This window comes from Mauremys reevesii, linkage group 3 (assembly GCF_016161935.1).
Source record: "Mauremys reevesii isolate NIE-2019 linkage group 3, ASM1616193v1, whole genome shotgun sequence".
NCBI classification, from domain to species: Eukaryota; Metazoa; Chordata; order Testudines; family Geoemydidae; genus Mauremys; species Mauremys reevesii.
The window spans coordinates 156612167-156633311 of NC_052625.1; the positions used below are offsets into that span (position 1 = coordinate 156612167).

A 21145-nucleotide genomic window follows, 5' to 3' on the forward strand; every position below is an offset into this window, starting at 1 on the left:
CCTAGCTGCTCTGTGGAGAGAGTAAACATGGACAGGTCTATACTCAACACAGTGTGTGCTCCTTGATGTGTCATTGCAGCGACATTGACAGGTACATTGGGGAAGTTACACCAAGGCTCTTCCCCACTGCTGCCTGCCACCTGCCCAGGGAGGGAAACAGAGCAGCTTGGCCTGTGTAGCTACCTGTGGACATAAGGAAGCCATGCTAGGTAGGCTAAAATTAGCACCACATGAATCAGGTAATAATAGCAACAAGTTATTCTCCATATCTCACCATACAATTTTTAAAATGTTCTTGCTTAAATTCAGTATGACATCTTTTGACCAGATTTGATCCTTTTGCTCATATTGACTAATATATTACATCAAGCAGCAGCCTGGCTGAAGTCAGGTGGATAATTTGTGTAGTAAAGTATCTCTCCTTGTAGTCTAGTCCAACCTTTACATTCTTCATGATGTTTTCTTGTGTGTATCTTTAACTATACAACATAAGCAGTGCATAGGCCAACAGGACTTCCAGAATGGTATAGTGCAGTTATAATCTAAAAAGGGACTAGTGCCTTAGTGACTTCCAGTCGACATTCTAGTGACTTTCCAGTGACTTCAGAATTTGCTGGGTTTTGAAGTACATCCCTTCCTTTTCAGCTTGGTTAACAGAGTTACATGTATTCACTTTTTGTAAATGAAATAAGAAAAATGAATATTCCACTTTCCTTTACTTTCTGCCCATATTTTTCTTTCTTTTTTGTACTCTCAGACCATTGCCACTTCCTTCTTTCCATCTTCCTCTTTTAGTTCCCAATCACTCTTTCTGTACTCCTACAAGTCTTCCTCCACCTCGCTCTCAGATTTCTCTTTCTCTTTCCATCCAGTTCTCCCCAGCTGTGTTTCTTTTCCCCATGTACTTTCCACACAATTCTACTTCTTCCCAGCCTACCTCAACTTCCATTGTAGAAGTTACTCCTATCATAGAGGGAAAGAATGGGGCCCCACATGCACTTTTCCCATTATGTCTCATGATCAGTTAAGAAGTATTTTAACATCATTCAGATACTGAAATGCTTCTGAATTTGTATAGACCATGAGATCAACTGTAAGCTCTTTGGAACAACAACTCTCTTTTGTACAGTGCTTAGCACAAAGGAGACCTGGTCTACAATGAGGGTGCTACTAAAACACAAATAATACATCATAAATTGAGAAACATTTTTAAGACTAGTTGTATTAACTCATTATATTAAAGAGCAGTTGTATGTTCCTGTTAATGTGTAGAGTGTCAACAATATGTGCTGCACGTGTCAGGTACTCAGTGTTACACTTTTGTACTATTTTAATTATTTTTTTCTCTAAGTCTTTGTAGTGGGAATTGTAACAAATATATTGTCAAAAGGAGACCCTGGTCAAAAGAAACTTAGGAAGGAAGAAATGCTTAAAGAATCAGTAAAAGTGCATTATTTTTCTCTGACAAGAGAGTATTAGTATGGTTTGAGAAACTGGGAAAGTCAGACTTTGAAGTTTTGTTTCTGAGTAAGTCTGACTTTGATGTGAAGATAGCTCTTAGATGATTCAGGATGGATTTGTAGCCTGCTTGAACAAGAAAAATGTGTCACAAACCCGTTTATATAAAGCTGAATGCAAGTAAAACATGAAGAAAAATATTGATCAAAAAAGTGAATCATTACCCAAGGGCAGGGATTGGAATAAATGCTTGCAATGAAATAAGTGATGATATTTAAGACATTCATAGTATACATAGTATACATTTATTTAATTTAGTGATGCTAACTTGTCTGTTTTCCATGATCAAAATGTTGCAGGGCACTGTTACTGTTGTCCTGCATGACTCATGAATGCTAATGTATTTTTGGAGGCATTCAGTTGCTTCCCACAGTTCCATGCAGTACATGTCACTTTATTAGTAGTTAATCCACTGTCCTGAGTTTTGATGACCTTACTTGCTGCTGGATTCTACTCTCAAAGACACACTGAGGATCTCTGAAAAGTATAATGAGGAAACATCCAATTTTTACTAGATAGTATATAGCTTCTAGTAATAGCTTACAGTAGCTTCTTTTTATGAGAGTCAGTTTAGGTGGCTAAGGTTAATGATTTTAGAATAAGGAAAGAAAAGGAAGACACCAACAGAAATCCAATTATAGAACTCATCTTCGAATAGACTCAAGACAAAAAAAGAAAATACCAAAAGACAGTTGAGAAGCATATAACAATGTTCCAGGCTCTTTTGAGCAGAAATAACATACAAGCATACATCTCTATGCATTAGCCATTTTATCAGGGCTATAAGCAGTTCCACATGCAAGGAAGTATTACAGTATTAGTTAGTTGACCCAGATGTTTCACAAAATCACCCCCCCACACACTGCTTTTTTTGTTCTAAAGTGATGCTGAGGTCCCAAACTTTCCTTAACTTTTTGCAAGGCTACAATGTACATTATACGTTTCATAGAAAAAATAAAAATGGGTTGTCAAATTTATTTTCAATATCTTCTGTAGCAGGGTTTCCTTTTCTTATGTAAAACTGGAATTAATCATTTCAAAATAATTTACTCCAGATCTATACTGATGTAACTGAGATTAAAATATGATCCAATCTCTCTCATCCAAATAATACTGGGACACTATTTTTCTCCTAAAGCATAATAAATGGCCATTTATGCATAATATCATTCATTGTTCCCTTGCTTAGTTACCTGTTATACAGAATAGGTTTGTTATTAAATTTAAGTCTGGAGAGTTCCCATAGTAAAACCCAATGAAATGTGAAAGTTTTGAAGTCAAACTGATTAGCTAATTACAACCCACTCTGGAGGTGCCCCATTAGTGGGGTGCATCAAATGTAGAAATGGATAAATAATTTATAATTTATCATTTATTCCATGAAATTTCCTTATTTTTCAGCTTGCAAACTGTCCATCAACAACTTGAAACAAATATATAAATTATTGACAATTATTTGCTTGATAATTGTATTATAGTATATAATAATATAAAAATATTTTGTGTATATTCAGAATTCAGGCTTCATTGATTTGTTTTGAGAGGTCACATGTTATGTCTGTGGTTCGACAGGGTGAGTTTACCCTTAAAATCAAATTTTCAGGTCCAATGTATATGGACTCGTGTCACTTTTCACAATGAATTTTCTCCAGTGTTTGCTTTCAATACCTTTTTGCCATGAACATACCCGTGAGTAAACTGTTTACTGGAGTACTCATGGAAAATCGATACAAAGGGATGTGAAAAGAAAATTTGTTTAACAAGCTAAATTACTATTTTTAGATTTTCTTTTTTCAGGCAAAGAAAGGACAAAAACAGACACAATCAAAATTAAACAAACAAACAAAAGTACTTTGCCCATTTAAAACCCCTTTGGAACCAATATTTTATAATTCAGACAACTTTGGTTTTCCAAGAGGAAGGCTGTCATTTTGTTAAAGTACATTTCATACCAGACAATTCTGGCAATATATCCCCATATCCACCCACTCTTCTAGAGTTTAATTCTGATATTAATTAATGAATTAAGTGGATATACTCCTGATTTACTTTGAGTTATGTTTGATTAGAATCAGAGTAACTAAGTCCAGATAATCACATACTGTGTATGCAAAATGAATTTGGTTTATTTGTTTTACTAGCAGCAAGTGTCCTAATTTATGTAATTTATAGCAGCATCCTATTAACTGCCAAAAAAGTTCTAATTACAAATTTAGTTGACAGACTACTTTATTATATATATATATATACAGAGAGAGAGAGAGAGAGAGATAACTGCCAGAACTAATATATTTAACCATACTATTAGACGGATGTCTTGGCTCATCAATGTATTTGTGTGATGGACGATAGAATAAGGTGAAGTTGGTTTACATTTTTGAAAACTGCAATTCAGACTTTTGAAGTTTAATCTCCAATCCTGTTATGAGCTCCATACAAAGAGCTGCCCACAAGAAGCCATTTGCAGTGCACAACAAAGTATATTGGTCCTCCCAACCCCTAGAAAAATACTACATATTCTTGAGCCCCATATATTGACAATTTAGCTGTTTACATACAGACATAGAACATCCTGTAACACCCCCCAAAAGTGCTAAATCATATAGATGTAGGTAGGTGAAGACCTGGCTTTCTGTCTGCTATTGTGGATTGGTGGATTATAACTGTTGAGAGTTTGCCATATATACACAATACATTGTACTCTAGATCTTTGTAAGTAGGGTGTTTTTTCTATAATAATAATATCTGCATCTAAGTCATGGCCAAATTTTCCTTTTGCATGTTCTTCACTTGTTTCAAGCTTATAACTCACGCTGACATCAGTGGAGTGTCCAACTAACATCCCAAAAATAGAAGCCCTGCTGGCATCGACTGAAATGGTGTATTCAGAATGAGCACAGACTATGCTCTACACACTTATAATAGGGACAAGAAATGCACAGTGTGGATCAGAGAAGAGGTTTGTTCCCATTGTAACAGATTCCGATTCCAGCTGTTTCTCTGCTCTCGCTTCAGTGGAGTTACCCCAGATTCATACCAATGTAATACAAGTCTGAATCAGGTCCAAAGTATCCAAACTATACAACTTTATTTTATATAGTGTCTTACACATAGACTCTGTAATAATATTCCGTACAGAAGTAGGTCCTTAAATTCAGGCTGTGTAAAACTTGCCAATATTTTCTGCATAACATCTTTAAGGTAGAGCCATCTTACTCTCCGCATAGCTAAGTCTCTCATCTAAGCTCTCATTATCTTGTGTCTCACTTAGTGCAACTCCTTCTCTCTGACCGTGGCAAAGGCAGTCTTGCTCTGCTGATATCCATTCAGAATACTGTTGTAATGATCATTTTCCTAAGACACCACTTTGACCATATCATCCCTCTTTTTGCATTCCTTCACTGGCTCCCTCTTCTCTATTGCATCAAACTGCTTGTCTTCACTTTCAAGGCCCTTCACAATCTGTCACCACTTTTACCTATCACCTCTCCTTGACTATCAAGTTGTCAGGTCTTGCCTGTGATGCCAGACTATCTCTGACTCATTAAATTGTCAAACAAGCACCTTTGTGTTTTCTCCCATGCTGCTACTCAAGCCTGGGAGGAGCTCCCCATAGACATCTGTGAAATTCATTCATTATCCTCCTTCAAAACCTTCTGCAAAACTCTCCTCTGCCATGATGCCAGTAGCGTGCTGACATCACTGCCTATCATGCTGACCAATATTGTCTCATTGTTTCCTCATACACCCCTATCTGTCTGGCTCATTTATTATTCTTATCTTATACTTAGACTGTAAGCTCCTTGGGGCAGGGACCATCTTTTTGTTTTGTGTTTGTGCAGCACCTAGCACAATGGGGTCCTGGTCATGACAAGAACTTATAGGTTCTATGGTAATACAAATAAATAATAAGTAAAATAATAAATAATGGCAGAGGAAGAGAGCATTATAAGAAGTATAGGTAAGTGAGAAACAACCTTTAATAAACTGTTATTGTTTTCTATACCCTATTGTGTCCCCACCTGATGATAGCCAACTAGAAGGGCATCACTTAAGTAGTTATAAGGATGCTCAGATAAATAGACAGGGAGATAGCTATTTAAACATGCTACAAATCATTTATGCAGTCGATGCACTTGAATTTTGCAATTAACTCCTATGGTAGCACAAAGGAACCTTAGAAGTGTCTGAGGATCTAGTCTTGGGTTTCTAAAAATAAACTGGAAGATGTAGGTAAGCCTGTGTGTGCAGTGAGTTCTTTTCTCCCGTGCTTTGCAAGTGATATAGGTGGTTAAAATATACAATAGTTTGCCCAGTATGTGTGGCTTGACCCCATTTTTCTGTCTCTGAGTGACTTCTTTGCAACAAATAGTTGCTGATAGTTAGGCTCAAAGGCCATCTTCCTTTATAGTCCCCAGTGCCAGTATATGTGAGTGCCTCACAACACCTCTGCGAGATAGGAAAGTACTATTATCCCCATTATACGGATGGATAACTGAGACACAGATAAAGTAAGGTTCAGATCCTCAAAAGTATTTAGGTGCCTAACTCCCATTGAGTTAGACCTAAGGAAGTGTGTGGCAGAACAGGGCCTAGTATGGGCATCTCCCAAATACCAGGCTAGCATTGTAACCACTGGACCATCCTTCCTCTGTGGGGAAAGCTGGGGCTTTCAAAGGAGCCTACTGGAATTAGGCTTGCATCCAAAGAAGTGGGTATTCACCCACGAAAGCTCATGCTGCAAAACGTCTGTTAGTCTATAAGGTGCCACAGGATTCTTTGCTGCTTCTACTGGAATTAGGCATCCAGTCTTTTTGAAATTCTATGGGAATGAAGCATCCAGCTCCCCTAGGCTCCTTTGAAAATTCCAGCCAAAATAAATGAACCCAATTGAGGAGCTCTAGTAGTCTCTTGTACTGCAGGCCAAATTCATATGTGGTGTAGTCAGGTGAAACGCCATTAATAGATAGCGAGTCTGAACTGGGACTTTTGTGTCTGCTCTGTAACTATCTTTAGGAAGAATGCTATGTTGAATGTCAATGCTCATTTGTTATTTCCCTCTTTTCTATGTAATTTAAGTTGAAATTAGGATTCCCATATACTCTAAAGTGAAAGAATGCTTTTGAACGTTTTGTTATTCTAAAAGAATCATAAATATCAGTCAATGTTGGACCTGATTAGTTAGTTAGTTAATTAACATCTACAAAGTACTAGAAATATGTAAAATTTTATGTAAATGCTAAATATTATGACATTTTACATGGCTGTATTATTAACTATAACAACAAACATATTTTGAGGCCTTAAAATGCTCACTACCATAAAGAACAGGAGTACTTGTGGCACCTTAAAGACTAACAAATTTATTTTAGCATGAGCTTTCGTGAGCTACAGCTCACTTCTTCAGATGCATAGAATGGAACACACAGACAGGAGATATTTATACATACAGAGAACATGAAAAGGTGGAAGTATGCATAACAACAGGAAAAGTCTAATCAATTGAGATGAGCTATCATCAGCAGGAGGAAAAAATTTTTTTTGAAGTGATAATTAAGATGGCCCATAGAAGGTGTGAGGAGAACTTAACATAGGGAAATAAATTCAATTAGTGTAATGACCCAACCATTCCCAGTCTCTGTTTAGGCCAGAGTTAATTGTATCTAATTTGCATATTAATTTGAGTTCAGCAGTTTCTCTTTGGAGTCTGTTTCTGAAGTTTTTTTGTTGCAAAATTGCCACCTTCAAGTCTGTCACTGAGTGGTTAGAGAGGTTGAAGTGTTCTCCCACTGGTTTTTTAATGTTATGATTCCTGATGTCAGATTTATGTCCATTTATTCTTTTGCGTAGAGACTGTCCGGTTTGGCCAATGTACATGGCAGAGGGGCATTGCTGGGACATGATGGCATATATCACGCTGGTAAATGTGCAGGTGTACGAGCCCCTGATGGCATGTCTACCATAAAGCTTTCCTCCAATAAAATGCTGATTTTCATACCCCCTCCTGTTTATTTGACTGCTGTTAAAAAAATCTTTCAAAATGACTGGTGCAAGCCAGAAAAGTTGAAGCTGGAGTCAAAAGTCCATGAACCAAAGCAGATGCCAAACTATAGGGACTGACTGTACACAAATGAAAAGAGGGGAAATATCAAGCAATCTGATCACCATGACTGCTAAGAAGTTATGCCAGGATATTTTCATTGGCATAGCTGTTGCTTTGTTGGCCCTCATACATGGATTCTGAATGAAAGTTACTTCAATAAAACCCCCATACATTTCTGTCCAAAAAAGAAAAGTGAATTGTCTTTGGCTATGATTGTGTCCCAAGCATATTACATTTCCATGAACATTCAGGAAGTCAAGTTCTTCTCACCGATATATAACCAGAAAGAAAATAGCACATTTGCACATGCAAATATTTTTTAAAAGATCCATTTGAAACAGATCAGTAAATGATCCAGAGAGGCATCTGGCTGTGACATTCCCAACTTAGGGAATACCCACTGTAATGGTGTACCCCATAAGACTTCATGGGAATATGCTTATGAATGTAATCTTGGTAGTCCATCGATCTGATGATGACAAATCTGTGCAGATCATCTATTGTTGGTCTCGTGGTGTGCCCTCTGATGACTGTACAAGCCATTTCTAGAGGTGCACATTTTGCTGCAGATGGTGCATGGGAAGTTCACGGTCAGCGGATTGTGCGCTGCTGATGCTCTGTGATGTCGTTCGCGTGCCTCTTGTAGACGCCAGCAGCGGTCTTCCTCAAAGGCGATGCAGGTATTTCTAACTGTTGCACGCCACTGTGTTCTGTTGCTGGCAGCGTCCTCAAGGTCCCTAGGTTTGATACTGCTGTGCTGCAGATTGGCTTTGATGGTGTCCTTGTAACGTTTCCATTGACGACCTATATGCTGGATGCCCTGGGAGAGCTCACCATACAGAAGCTGGCGGGGGATTCTGTTGGCATCCATGTGACTGACATGACCAGTCCAACGTAGCTGGGACTTCATGATCATCATTTCGATGCTTGTCATCTGGGCTCTCTTGAGGACCTCGAGATTGGGCACTTTGTCTTACCAGTGGATCTTCATGATGTTGTGGAGGCAGCACATGTGGGATGCTTCAAGCTGCTTGATGTGACACCTATATAGTTTCCATGTTTCACACCCGTACAAAAGAGATGAGAGAACAACAGCTCTGTACACGAGTTGTTTTTGAGAGATTGATGTGTGGTGGTTTAAAAAAACTTGCAGACAGCCAAGTGCCTGGCTTGCTTTGGATATTCGTACGTTGATCTTATTATCCATTGATCCATCTGGATATGACACTACCCAGGTATTTAAAGTTCTCCACTACTTTAAGCTGAGTGCCGTCAATGGAGATACTCGGGACAGAAGCATTTGATCCAGGTGCAGGTTGATGAAGAACTGTCTTTCCGAGGCTGATGGTTAGTCTGAAGAGTTGCGAGGCCTCAGCAAACTTGTTGATAATGTGCTGAAGATCATTTTCAGTGTGAGCCATGAGGGCACAGTCGTTGGCAAAGAGTGCCTCAAGAAGGAGTTTCTGCACTGTCTTAATCTTTGCATTCAGGCGACGGAGGTCAAAAAGTGAACCATCGTGCCGGTATTTCAAGTATATACCTTGGTCCAGATCTTTCATTGCATGGTTAAGGACACATGCAAAGAACAGGTTAAATAGGACAGGAGCGAGAACGCATCCTTGTTTCACGCCATTGGTGACGTTGAATGGGGCTGATGTGGCTCCATCAGACAATACTTCGCCTGTCATGCTGTCATGAAAAAGGCGTATAATCTGGACAAATTTTCTTGGGCAGCCAAGTCATGTTAGAATGGTCCAAAGGGCTTCCCTGTTGATGGTATCAAACGCCTTTGTCAGATCTATGAAGACAGCATACAGGTGCATATTCTGTTCAATGCACTTCTCTTGTATTTGTCTGACAGCAAACACCATGTCAACTGTGCTCCAGCCAGGTCAGAAACCACATTGACTTTCAGGTAGATTTGCCTAGGAAATACTGGTTATTAGGCGGTTCAAGATGATGCGGGCGATGATCTTCCCACCAACGGAGAGGAGGGATATGCCTCTATAGTTTCCACATTCTGCTTTGCTGCCTTTGTTCTTGAAAAGAGAGACAATAGTAGCGTCACGGAGGTCCTGTGGTATGTTTTCCTCCTCCCAGATGCTGATGATCACTCTGTGGAACGCTGCTAGTGCTGCTGGATCTGCTGCTTTGTATATCTCTGCTGGTATCCCATCTTTTCCAGGAGCTTTTCCTGAACTCATCTGGTTAACAGCTTTCTTAATCTCATCTGTAGTGGGCAGAAAGTCAAGATCTGTCAGAGCAGGTTGTTGTGGAATTTCACTGAGGATATTATTATTCACGGTTGATGGTCTATTGAGAAGGTTGCTAAAGTGTTCTCGCCATCTTTCGTTGATGCCTTCGTTATCTTTAATCAGCGTTGTGTTGTCTGATGAGAGCAATGGGGTGGTCCTTGGTTTAGAAGGACCATAGACAGTCTTAATAGCACTGAAGAACATCTTTGAGTTGTGAGTCTCAGCATAGTGCTCAATTTCTTTGGCTTTGCTCTCCCACCAGTTGCCTTGTATCTGACGGAGGTCTTTCTGTGTTTTGCTCTGAAGGTACTTGAAATGGTCCCGTTTAGAGACTGAGGAGGGGTCATTCTGCCATTCGATAAAGGCTTTTCTCTTTACTTCCAGTGCTGAGCATATTTCTTCTTGGTTCTCATCAAACCAATCCTGATATGTTCTTTTCTTTGGTCCAAGAGATGTTATTTCTGTCTCAGTCACTATCTGCTTGAACTGGTCCCACTTTTCGGTTACAGTACCGATCAATTGTCTGTGGGATGTTAGTTTGTCATGAAGATTCCTCTGGAAATTGTTGAAACACTGAGCATCCTTCAGTTTGGCTATGTTGAAAGCAGGTCGCACATGCTTAGGGCGTTTGTGCCGAGAGGGAGCGATGTGAAGTTGAAGAGACATCCTGACTAATCAGTGATCTGTCCAGCACTCTGCGCCTCGCATTAGTCTGGTGATCAGTACGTCTCGGATGTCTCGCCTTCTGACAATGGCATAATCTATCAGATGCCACTGTTTGGACCTAGGGTGCATCCACGTCATTTTGTATTTGTCCGCTTGTCGGAACAGAGTGTTGGTAATGGTCAGGTCATTTTCAGAACAAAGGCTCAAAAGGAGTAGACCATTGCTGTTCATTTTGCCTACACCATGTGGCCCGGTTACTCCTTTCCAGTTCTCGCTGTCAGCCCCGACTCGGGCATTGAAATCTCCAAGTAGGAGTAGTTTGTCTGTTACAGGTGTGGCCTTGATCAGTCTGTCGAGATCTTCATAGTATTGTTCCTTTGAGTTGTCAGAGCATGTTAGAGTGGGTGCATATGCACTGATGATGGTGGCATGACGTTTGACATTTAGTGGGAAGCGTAGTTTCAGCAATCTTTCATTGATACCCACAGGAAGGTCTGGGAGTTGATGCATCAATGAGGTTTTTATTGCCATACCAACTCCATGTATTCTGTCCTCTGTCTCAGTCTTACCCTTCCAGAAGAAGGTGTAACCACTTCCTGGTTCACTCAAGGAACCTTGCCCAGGCAATCTTGTTTCACTTAATGCCGCTATATTGATGTTGTAGCGGGCTAGTTCTCGAGCAATGAGAGATGTCCTTCTCTCAGGTCTTGCAACAGCTTCTCGATCCATGAGGGTACGAACATTCTATACCCCAATGGTAAGTTTCCTCAAATTTTTCTTTTGGTTTCGGCCGCAGGTTGGGTTAAACTGGCAGCCGCGGCTTGCTGGCCAGTTGTTGTAGGGCAGGCAATTTTTAGGCCACCTTTTCTAGGCCCCTCCTTTACTAGGGTGAGCAGTGCTGTCCTGAAGAGGGCTGCTCAGACGCCTGGGATGCTGCCAGGCAACTCTGCTGCCCCAGGTACAGAGCTGGATGACCACCTACCCACAGGCCGCCTGCGTGCAGGATTGGGACTACGACTCCCAGTGGTAACCTCCACCTGTCGCTTTTCCCCTCCCCCATCGCCGCAGGACTTGGGTGGTATGATGATGACGTTTGATGATTTGCACAGGATTGTGCGTGAAAGCTTTTTAAGTAGTAGAGCCGTTGCACGGGAGCAATCCCACTCTCTCGACCTTAGAAGCCAGACACCAATGGTATGAAAAATCATCACGACTGGTAACTTCTTTGGTTGCAGTGGATGGCCTTGACATCTTTCATGCCTCGTCAAGCCCTTCACTGTCCACAAAGCGTTGCAGAACCGCCTTCTTGGCCGTTGGATCTTAGTGATCTCTTTCACCCAGTCCGCCGGAGCTGACGTTGCATGCAGGGTAGGCATATCCCTAATTCACTGAGGGTTTGAGTCCCATCAGTTACACTCACCTGGTTTAGCCGGCCTGTCGAAGCCGTTGCCTGGGGTGTGGCCACCGCGAATGCTGCAGCTACTTGGAGCCACAAGTGAGAGCTGAGTGACAGGTGGGGACCAAAGTGGATGGACCACCCCCAAAGGGGTACGACAAGTCCCCCCATCAGAGGTACTATCCCTCCCTGGGCACCCCATACACCCCGCTTATGAATGTATATATAATATAACTGGAATATGTTTTATGCTACATATACCATGTAACATATCTATGTAAAGGTTATGATCTACTGAATATATTCCTCCCATTTGTATGCATGTATCATTTTTGTACTTGAAGTTATGAATATTGGCTGTATACTTGCTTGATTTCTATTGAGAAAGGAATGTGCAATTTAAATGCCCAATCAAGAACCACTTAAGCCAATAATTAACTTGAAGATGCCAATCCACATCTGAGCTTTCTCAGGAATGTGGCTTGGCTGGTAAGAAACTCAGTCATGCATGGACATGTGACTTACCCATGTGACTCCAAAATTCCATCTTGAAGCTGGACTTTGCATAGGAGAGAGGAGAGAGTCTTCCCCCACAAGAGACCCCTGCATTTTGTCTTCAGCTGGCTAAAGAGATAGCCTCTCCACCCCAAGGATACCTGAAAGAAACTGGAACAAAGGACAGTAACTACAGGGTGTGAGTGATTGCTGGACCCAGACTAGAAGAAGACTAGTCTGTAAAAGGAAGCTTACTGGAACTAGTGAGGTTTTATCTATATTCAGTTTTCTTAGACATAGACTTGCGTGTTCTATTTTATTTTGCTTGGTAATTCATTTTGTGCTGTCTGTTACTACTTGGAACCACTTAAATCCTACTTTCTGTTTTAAATAAAATCACTTTTTACCTATTAATTAACCCAGAGTATGTATTAATACCTAGGGGGAGGGGACAAATAGCTGGGCATACCTCTCTATCAGTGTTATAGATGATGAACAATTTATGAATTTACTCTGTATAAGCTTTATACAGGGTAAAATGGATTTATTTGGGGTTTAGGCCCCATTGGCAGTTGGGCATCTAAGTGTTAAAGACAGGAACACTTCTGTAAGATGCTTTCAGTTAAGTCTGCAGCTTTGGTTCAGTGGTTCAGACCCTGGGTCTGTGTTGGAGCAGACCGTGTTGGAGCAGGCGTGTCTGGCTCAACAAGACAGGGTGCTGGAGTCCCACGCTGGCAGGAAAACCAGGGGCAGAAGTAGTCTTGGCACATCAGGTGGCAGTTCCCAGGGGGGTTTGTTATCCAACCCATCACATCCACATGCAATTATTTTATGAGAAAGCCTGTGATAGTGTGACGGAGCGGTTCTGGCGGGACCCAACTGAGAGTGCCAAATCAGGACCAATTGCTTAAACAGGGCAGTAACAGCCCTAGGCTGGGGTTTTTCCACCTCTAAGGCAAACCAAACCAGCCAGACAAAAGGGACTTTGGTCTCACCCCACTGGCTAACCACAAGTCACACAAGCAATTTCCTTAAACACTCCAGTCTCCCAGTATCACCACCAGTGCACTCATCCTGGGGATAAATGGTTATGAAAACCAACACCCCAATAAAAGAAAAAGGTTCTCTCAATCCCAAAGGACCAAGCCCCAGACCCAGGTCAATATACACATCAGATCTTACCCACAAATCACGCTGTTGCCAATCCTTTAGAATCTAAAATCTAAAGGTTTATTTACAAAGGGAAAAAGGTAGAGAAGAGAGGTAGAATTGGTTAAATGGAATCAATTACATACAGTAATGGCAAAGTTCTTAGTTCAGGCTTGCAGCAGTGCTGGAGTAAACTGCAGGCTCAGATTAAGTCTCTGGAACATCCCCCGCTGGGATGGGTCTACAGTCCTTCGTGCAGAGCTTCAGTTTGTAGCAAAGTCCTTCCAGAGGTCAGAAGCAGGATTGAAGACAAGATGGAGATGATGCATCAGCCTTATATAGACTTTTCCAGGTGTAAGAATCCCTTTGTCCTCATGGTGGAAACTTACAGCAAAAATAATATGGAGTTTGCAGTCACATGGACAAGTTTCTGCATACTTTGCTGAGTCACAAGGCGTGTCTGCCTTCTCTCCATGGGTCAATTGTGTAGCTGATGGCCCTTTAATGGGCCATCAAGCCAGCTATGCCGGGCTAACATCAGCTTTGTCTGGGACACTTCCCAGAGGCAGAGCATAATACAAAATACAGACAGTATAGAGCCAATACTTATACTTAAACTACAAAATGATACACAGACATACAGACAGCATAATCATAACCAGCAACCCAGAACCTGGTCTTAGACACCTTATATGACCCCCTTTACTTAGGATTTGGTGCCACCACAGGACCTTGGTTGCAACCCATGTTCTATATGGTTCCCATTTATATCAATAACGTCACAGATAGTGACAGAAATTTACAGACTAATATATGTAATATTTCATGGAGTCTGGGATCCTGCATGGTACCCCTCACCAGGGCTCTGGCACAGAAGAATTTAAACAAGCAATTTAATCGTACTGCACGTTCATAGCTGAGAAAACATACGCATAAACTATTACTCTGTAAATTGGATTAGACAAAATTAAATGTATATTATGGTCTCAGCCAGCAACTCTGGACAATAGCTCTGGGATGGGGTATACAAACCCCATACTGGGCCTGAAGGGATTAAAGCAGCGGTCCCCAACCTTTTTGGCACCAGGGACCGGTTTCGTAGAAAAAAAAATTTCCGCGGACCTGTGGGATGGTTTTGGGACGATTCAAGTGCATTACATTTATTTTTGTACTTTTATTTCTATTATTATTGTAATATATAATGAAATAATTATACAACTGACCATAATGCAGAATTAGTGGGAGCCCTGCCCCCTATCTGTCCCCCACCCACTTCCTGCCCCCCCAACTGCCCGCCCCTCAGAATCCCTGACCCATCCTGCTCCTTGTCCCCTCATCATCCCCCAGAGACCCCCCACCACCCTGGGACCCCACCCCTGCTCCCTGTCCCCTGACTGCCCCAACCCCTATCCCCCCCCGCTGAATCCTGACAGACCCCCCCGGAACACCCACAATCCAACCCCCCCATTCCCTGCCCCCTGACCGCCCCCCCAACCTCCGCCTCCTCTCTGTGCCCTGACTGTCCCCAGGACTCCCTGCCCCTTAGCCAACCTCCCTGGCCCCAGCCTCTTACCCCCGGCTCCCTCCTCACCCGGAGCCTCAGCGCCTCGCCCGACAGCTGTAGCGTGTCTCCGGCGGGGCCTGAGCTCTGTCCTGCTCAAAGCCGTGTGGGGAGGGGGCGGGGCTGGGAGCTCCATGCCGAGTGGAGGCAGCTGAGCTCAGCCCGGAGCTCACAGCCCCGCCCCCTCACCACGCAGCTCTGAGGGGATGGGGCTCAGGGGCCCCGCCAGAGACACGCCACTTGATGTGCTAGGGGTCGGTTCGCGGCCCGGTTCCTAACACCGGTCCGGGCCCAGGGGTTGGGGACCCCTGGATTAAAGGACAATATTGGGCCTAGGTAGACCTTTCCCTATGGACCTGCACAGCATGCTCTGACTGGAAGAGCAGGTTAAAAGAAGCTCAGAGACCAGATGTAGGGGAAAAGAGTGAACAGGCTTGGGGAGAAGACAGGCCTTTCTCCTGAAAGCCACATGTAACATTGAGCCAGAGATGGGATCATGGTGCTGATGAGCCCCATAGGCAGTGCTTTATCCATGCCTGCTCCCTTTTTTTTTTTAAGAGCTGGTAGGTCTGTGATGGGGTGCGACTCACCACTGTGGCATCTCCTGCTGCCTATCCTGGGGATTAGCTCTGTTCACCAATGCCCCCCCTCTGGTGGTGTCTTGCCGCCATCACTTTTGTATCAGGACCCGCACCACTCCCAGGTCTGCAGCATCCTCTTCAGCGACACTGCCCTCCAGCTGTTCTCCCGTACCTGGGGACCTCAGTCTCCCTCCAGCAACTACCTCAATGGCAATTACGGGCCTTTGTCCTGAGGCCACTTCCCATATGGCTCCAGCACCCTCTTCTGCCCTTACCTCAGGTTCTCAGCCTGCAGGCCCTAACAACCAGCCAGGAGCTCTCTCTAGTTCCCCTGGTCCCTGCTTGCAGCCCTGCTTTGTCCCAAGTGCTGGCACTCCTTCCTCCTGGTAGGAGCCTGGTCTTTTCCCCTCAAGCTCCAGTCAGCTATTGAACCATGCTCTGCCCTGCCACCCTTCTTATATGAGCCTGCCAGGCCATGACTGGATACTCCTATAAGTCCTTCTGTGATTGACTGCCTTCTGAGCAGCCGCCATAGGGATCTGTTAACCCCTTATGGGCCAGATGCCCCATCACAAGGTCCTGAAAGGCCCCTTCTCATTTGAACTCTGTTAAACTCCTGATTGTTTGAACTATAGGGGATCATACCCCAAGCTGAAGGTGAGTATAGGTAAGAAGTGGCCCAGGGTAGCAGACCTGGATTCTTGGTATGAAGGACATGGGTGGTGCTGCTTTCCACAGGGCCCTGGACTGGGAATGATGAAGAAGGTAGGTCCGAGTCCTTCCTACCATGCCCCACTTGAGAGCTAGGCCCTGAGGTGGGCCAAGACAGTGATGCCTCTGGCCTATGGGTGGGGCCAGGTACCTTTATCCCCATTACCTTTTTGGGTGGAGAGACTGGAAATCAGATATGCTAACCACAAGCCATTCTGAACCTCTGAACGCCCTATAAGCCCCTTTTATTGTAGAAATGATTCCCGGTGCTAGGGCTGTATGGGCCAGAAAGAAACAGATACATTTTTCTAAACATGTCTAATTATGTCTTATCTGTTACATCTTTATGAAAGATTCAAAGTTCTTATGGCTTCTTTACGTCTTCCTGATTATAAAAGTAATGCTCAGACCCCACTCCAGCAAAGCACTTAAGTATGTGCTTAACTTTAGGCACATGAGTTGTCCCATCAAAGACAATGAAGGCACAGGGACTAACATGATTCAATTTAAGCAAATGCTTAAGTGCTTTGCTACAAGGGGCCAGCCAGGGAATAGAAAGACTAACAACATTAATTGAATAAACTATTCATTGTGAATTATGCACTCAGCTCTATTCATAACTCAGCAAAAGCCAGGCACTTTTACTTAACTCTATATACACAGCGCCTGTTCCATACTTTCCTGCTAAATTGTACCACATCATAATTTTGATGGGCAAATCACTTGAAGTAATTCAGAGGTTTAGTTCAATTCCCATAATTCTCACAAATCTGAGATATCAATCTGTATTTTTGATAATGCTTCTCTATCACTCCTACCTCTCAGTTTAATCTGTTTTCTTACTCTGACTCTAATAATTTCAATTCCCACAACTCCTCCTTCATCCCTGAAATTTATTTTTCTTCTCTCCCTCAATATACTATAATTTATAGTTTCCAGAAGAGACCATTGTGAGCATCTAGTCTGACCTCCCGTATAACACAGGCCATAGAACTTCCCCAAAATAATTTCTAGAGCATATATTTTAGAGAAGCATCCAATCTGGATTTTAAATCTGGATTTTTTGGGGTGGAGAATCCACCACAATCCCTTGGTGACTGTTCCAATGGTTAAACATTTTCACTGTTAAAATGTACTCCTTATTTACAGTCTGAATTTGTCTAGCTTGAACTTCCAGCCATTAGATTATGTTATGCCTTTCTCTGCTAGACTGAAGAGCTCATTAATAAATATTTATTCCCCATGTACATGTTGATAGACTGTAATCAAGTAACCCTTAATTTCCATTTGTTAATCAAATAAATTGAGTTCTCTGAATTTGTCACTATAAGGCATGCTTTATATAGTAAACAATAGAATTATCACACACCAAGATGAAAATGATAACTTGGAAAAGAGTCTACACGGATTTTGTGAAAAGAAATCATGTTTCACCAATCTATTAGAATTCCATATGAGGACAGATTAAGAAGACTGTGAATGTTTATCTTAGAAAACACACAACGAAGAGTGGATATGATACAGGTGTATAAAATTATGAAAGATGTGGAGAAAATGAATAGGGAAATGTTATTCACCCCTTAACACAACACAAGAGCCAGGGTCACCTGATAAAATTAATAGACAGCAGGATTAAAACAAGCTTCAGGATGTACATCTTCACACAACACATAGTCATCCTGTGGAACTCGTTCCCATGGAATGAGGTGAAGGACAAAAGTACAACTAGGTTAAAAAAAGAATTAGAGTATCAGAGGGGTAGCCGTGTTAGTCTGGATCTGTAAAAGCAACAAAGAATCCTGTGGCACCTTATAGACTAACAGACGTTCTGCAGCATGAGCTTTCGTGGGTGAATACCCACTTCTTCAGATGCAAGTGGTGGAAATTTCCAGGGGCAGGTTAATATATGCAAGCAAGAAGCAAGCTAGAGATAACGAGGTTAGTTCAATCAGGGAGGATGAGGCCCTGTTCTAGCAGTTGAGGTGTGAAAACCAAGGGAGGAGAAACTGGTTCTGTAATTGGCAAGCCATTCACAGTCTTTGTTTAATCCTGAGCTGATGGTGTCAAATTTGCAGATGAACTGGAGCTCAGCAGTTTCTCTTTGAAGTCTGGTCCTGAAGTTTTTTTGCTGCAGGATGGCCACCTTAAGATCTGCTATTGTGTGGCCAGGGAGGTTGAAGTGTTCTCCTACAGGTTTTTGTATATTGCCATTCCTAATATCTGATTTGTGTCCATTTATCCTTTTCCTTAGAGACTGTCCAGTTTGGCCGATGTACATAGCAGAGGGGCATTGCTGGCATATGATGGCATATATTACATTGGTGGACGTGCAGGTGAATGAACCGGTGATGGTGTGGCTGATCTGGTTAGGTCCTGTGATGGTGTTACTGGTGTAGATATGTGGGCAGAGTTGGCATCGAGGTTTGTTGCATGGGTTGGTTCCAGAGCTAGAGTTACTATGGTGCGGTGTGCAGTTACTGGTGAGAATATGCTTCAGGTTGGCAGGTTGTCTGTGGGCGAGGACTGGCCTGCCACCCAAGGCCTGTGAAAGTGTGGGATCATTCTCCAGGATGGGTTGTAGATCCCTGATGATGTGCTGGAGGGGTTTTAGCTGGGGACTGTATGTGATGGCCAGTGGAGTCCTGTTGGTTTCTTTCTTGGGTTTGTCTTGCAGTAGGAGGCTTCTGGGTACACGTCTGGCTCTGTTGATCTGTCTCCTTATTTCCTCGTGCGGGTACTGTAGTTTTGAGAATGCTTGGTGGAGATTTTGTAGGTGTTGGTCTCTGTCTGTGGGGTTAGAGCAGATGCGGTTGTACCTCAGTGCTTGGCTGTAGACAATGGATCTTGTGGTGTGCCCGGGATGGAAGCTGGAGGCATGAAGGTAGGCATAGCGGTCGGTAGGTTTTCGGTATAGGGTGGTGTTAATGTGTCCATCAATTATTTGCACCGTAGTGTCTAGGAAGTGGACCTCCCGTGTAGATTGGTCCAGGCTGAGGTTGATGGTGGGGTGGAAGCTGTTGAAATCGTGGTGGAATTTTTCCAGAGTCTCTTTCCCATGGGTCCAGATGATGAAGATGTCATCAATGTAGCGTAGGTAGAGAAGGGGCGTGAGTGGACGGGAGCTGAGGAAGCGTTGTTCCAGGTCAGCCATAAAAATATTGGCATATTGTGGGGCCATGCGGGTGCCCATAGCGGTGCCACTGATCTGGAGATATATATTGTCATCAAATTTGAAATAGTTGTGTCTGAGGACAAAGGCACAGAGCTCAGCAACCAGTTGTGCTGTGGCATCATGAGGGATACTGTTCCTGACAGCTTGTATTCCATCAGCGTGTGGGATGTTGGTGTAGAGAGCCTCTACATCCATGGTGGCCAGGATGGTGTTTTCTGGAAGGTCACCAATGCATTGTAGTTTCCTCAGGAAATCAGTGGTGTCACGGAGATAGCTGGGAGTGCTGGTGGCATAGGGTCTCAGTAGAAAGTCCACATATCCAGACAGTCCTTCAGTGAGAGTTCCAATGCCCGAGATGATGGGGCGTCCAGGATTTCCAGGTTTGTGGATTTTGGGCAGTAGATAGAATAGCCCTGGTCGGGGCTCTAAGGGTATGTTGATTTGTTCCGGTGTTAGTGTAGGGAGTGTCCTGAGTAGATGGTTCAGTTCCTTAGTGTATTCCTCAGTGGGATCTGAGGGCAGTGGCCTGTAGAATTTGGTGTTGGAGAGTTGTCTGGCGGCCTCCTTTTGGTAGTCAGACCTGTTCATGATGACAACAGCACCTCCTTTATCAGCCTCTTTGATTATAATGTCAGGATGGTTTCTGAGGCTGTGGATGGCATTGCGTTCTGCACGACTTAGGTTATGAGGCAAGCGATGTTGTTTTTCCACAATTTCTGCCTGTGCACGTCGGCGGAAGCATTCAATGTATAGGTCCAGACTGTCATTTCGACCCTCAGGAGGAGTCCATGTGGAGTTCTTCTTTTTGTGCTGTTGGTGGGAGGGTAACTGTGTATCAGTGCGCTGTTCAGTGTTGTCCTGAAAGTATTCTTTGAGTCGGAGACGGCGAAAGTAGGCTTCCAGATCGCCACAGAACTGTATCATGTTGGTGGGGGTGTCAGGGCAAAAAGAGAGTCCCCGAGATAGGACAGACGTTTCTTCTGGGCTGAGTGTGTGGTTGGATAGATTGACGATATTGCTGGGTGGGTTAGGGGTACCACGGTTGTGGCCCCATGTGGCAGGTAGAAGTTTAGACAGCTTGCAGTCCTTTTTCCTTTGTAGAGAGGTGAAGTGAGTGATGTAGATCTCCTGTCTTATTTTAGTGAAGTCCGTTTGTATGGAAGTTTGGTTATTGATGAGAGTCTCCAGGTTGGAGAGCTCTTTTTTGATGTTTTCCTGTTTGCTGTATAGGAGGCTGATCAGGTGGTTCCTCAGTTTCTTTGATAGAGTATGGCATAATCTCTCACTGTGGTCTGTGTAGTATGTAGATAGCAGTGGATTTTTTACCTTTAGTCCATTTGGTATGATGTCCATCCGTTTGCATTTGGAAAGGAAGATGATGTCTGTCTGTATTTGTGCAAGTTTCTTCATGAGGTTGATGGATTTCCACTCCATACGGCTAAATGCAGTGCCTTGCATGGTGTCAAGTATCAGAGGTATAGCCGTGTTAGTCTGGATCTGTAAAAGCAACAAAGAATCCTGTGGCACCTTATAGACTA

At 43.0% G+C, this 21145-nt stretch overlaps 1 long non-coding RNA gene across 1 annotated transcript in view; it reads right to left on the reverse strand.

Annotated features, from left to right (window-relative positions):
- Positions 1 to 1785: 1785 nt before the first annotated feature.
- Positions 1786 to 21145, reverse strand: part of LOC120402265 — a 31515-nt gene continuing 12155 nt past the window's right edge. Inside the window, exons 2-3 of the long non-coding RNA XR_005597092.1 lie at positions 12464 to 12604; positions 1786 to 1995 (exon numbers count right to left, since the gene is read on the reverse strand). This is a non-coding gene — a long non-coding RNA (uncharacterized LOC120402265). The remainder of the gene's footprint in view (positions 1996 to 12463; positions 12605 to 21145) is intronic.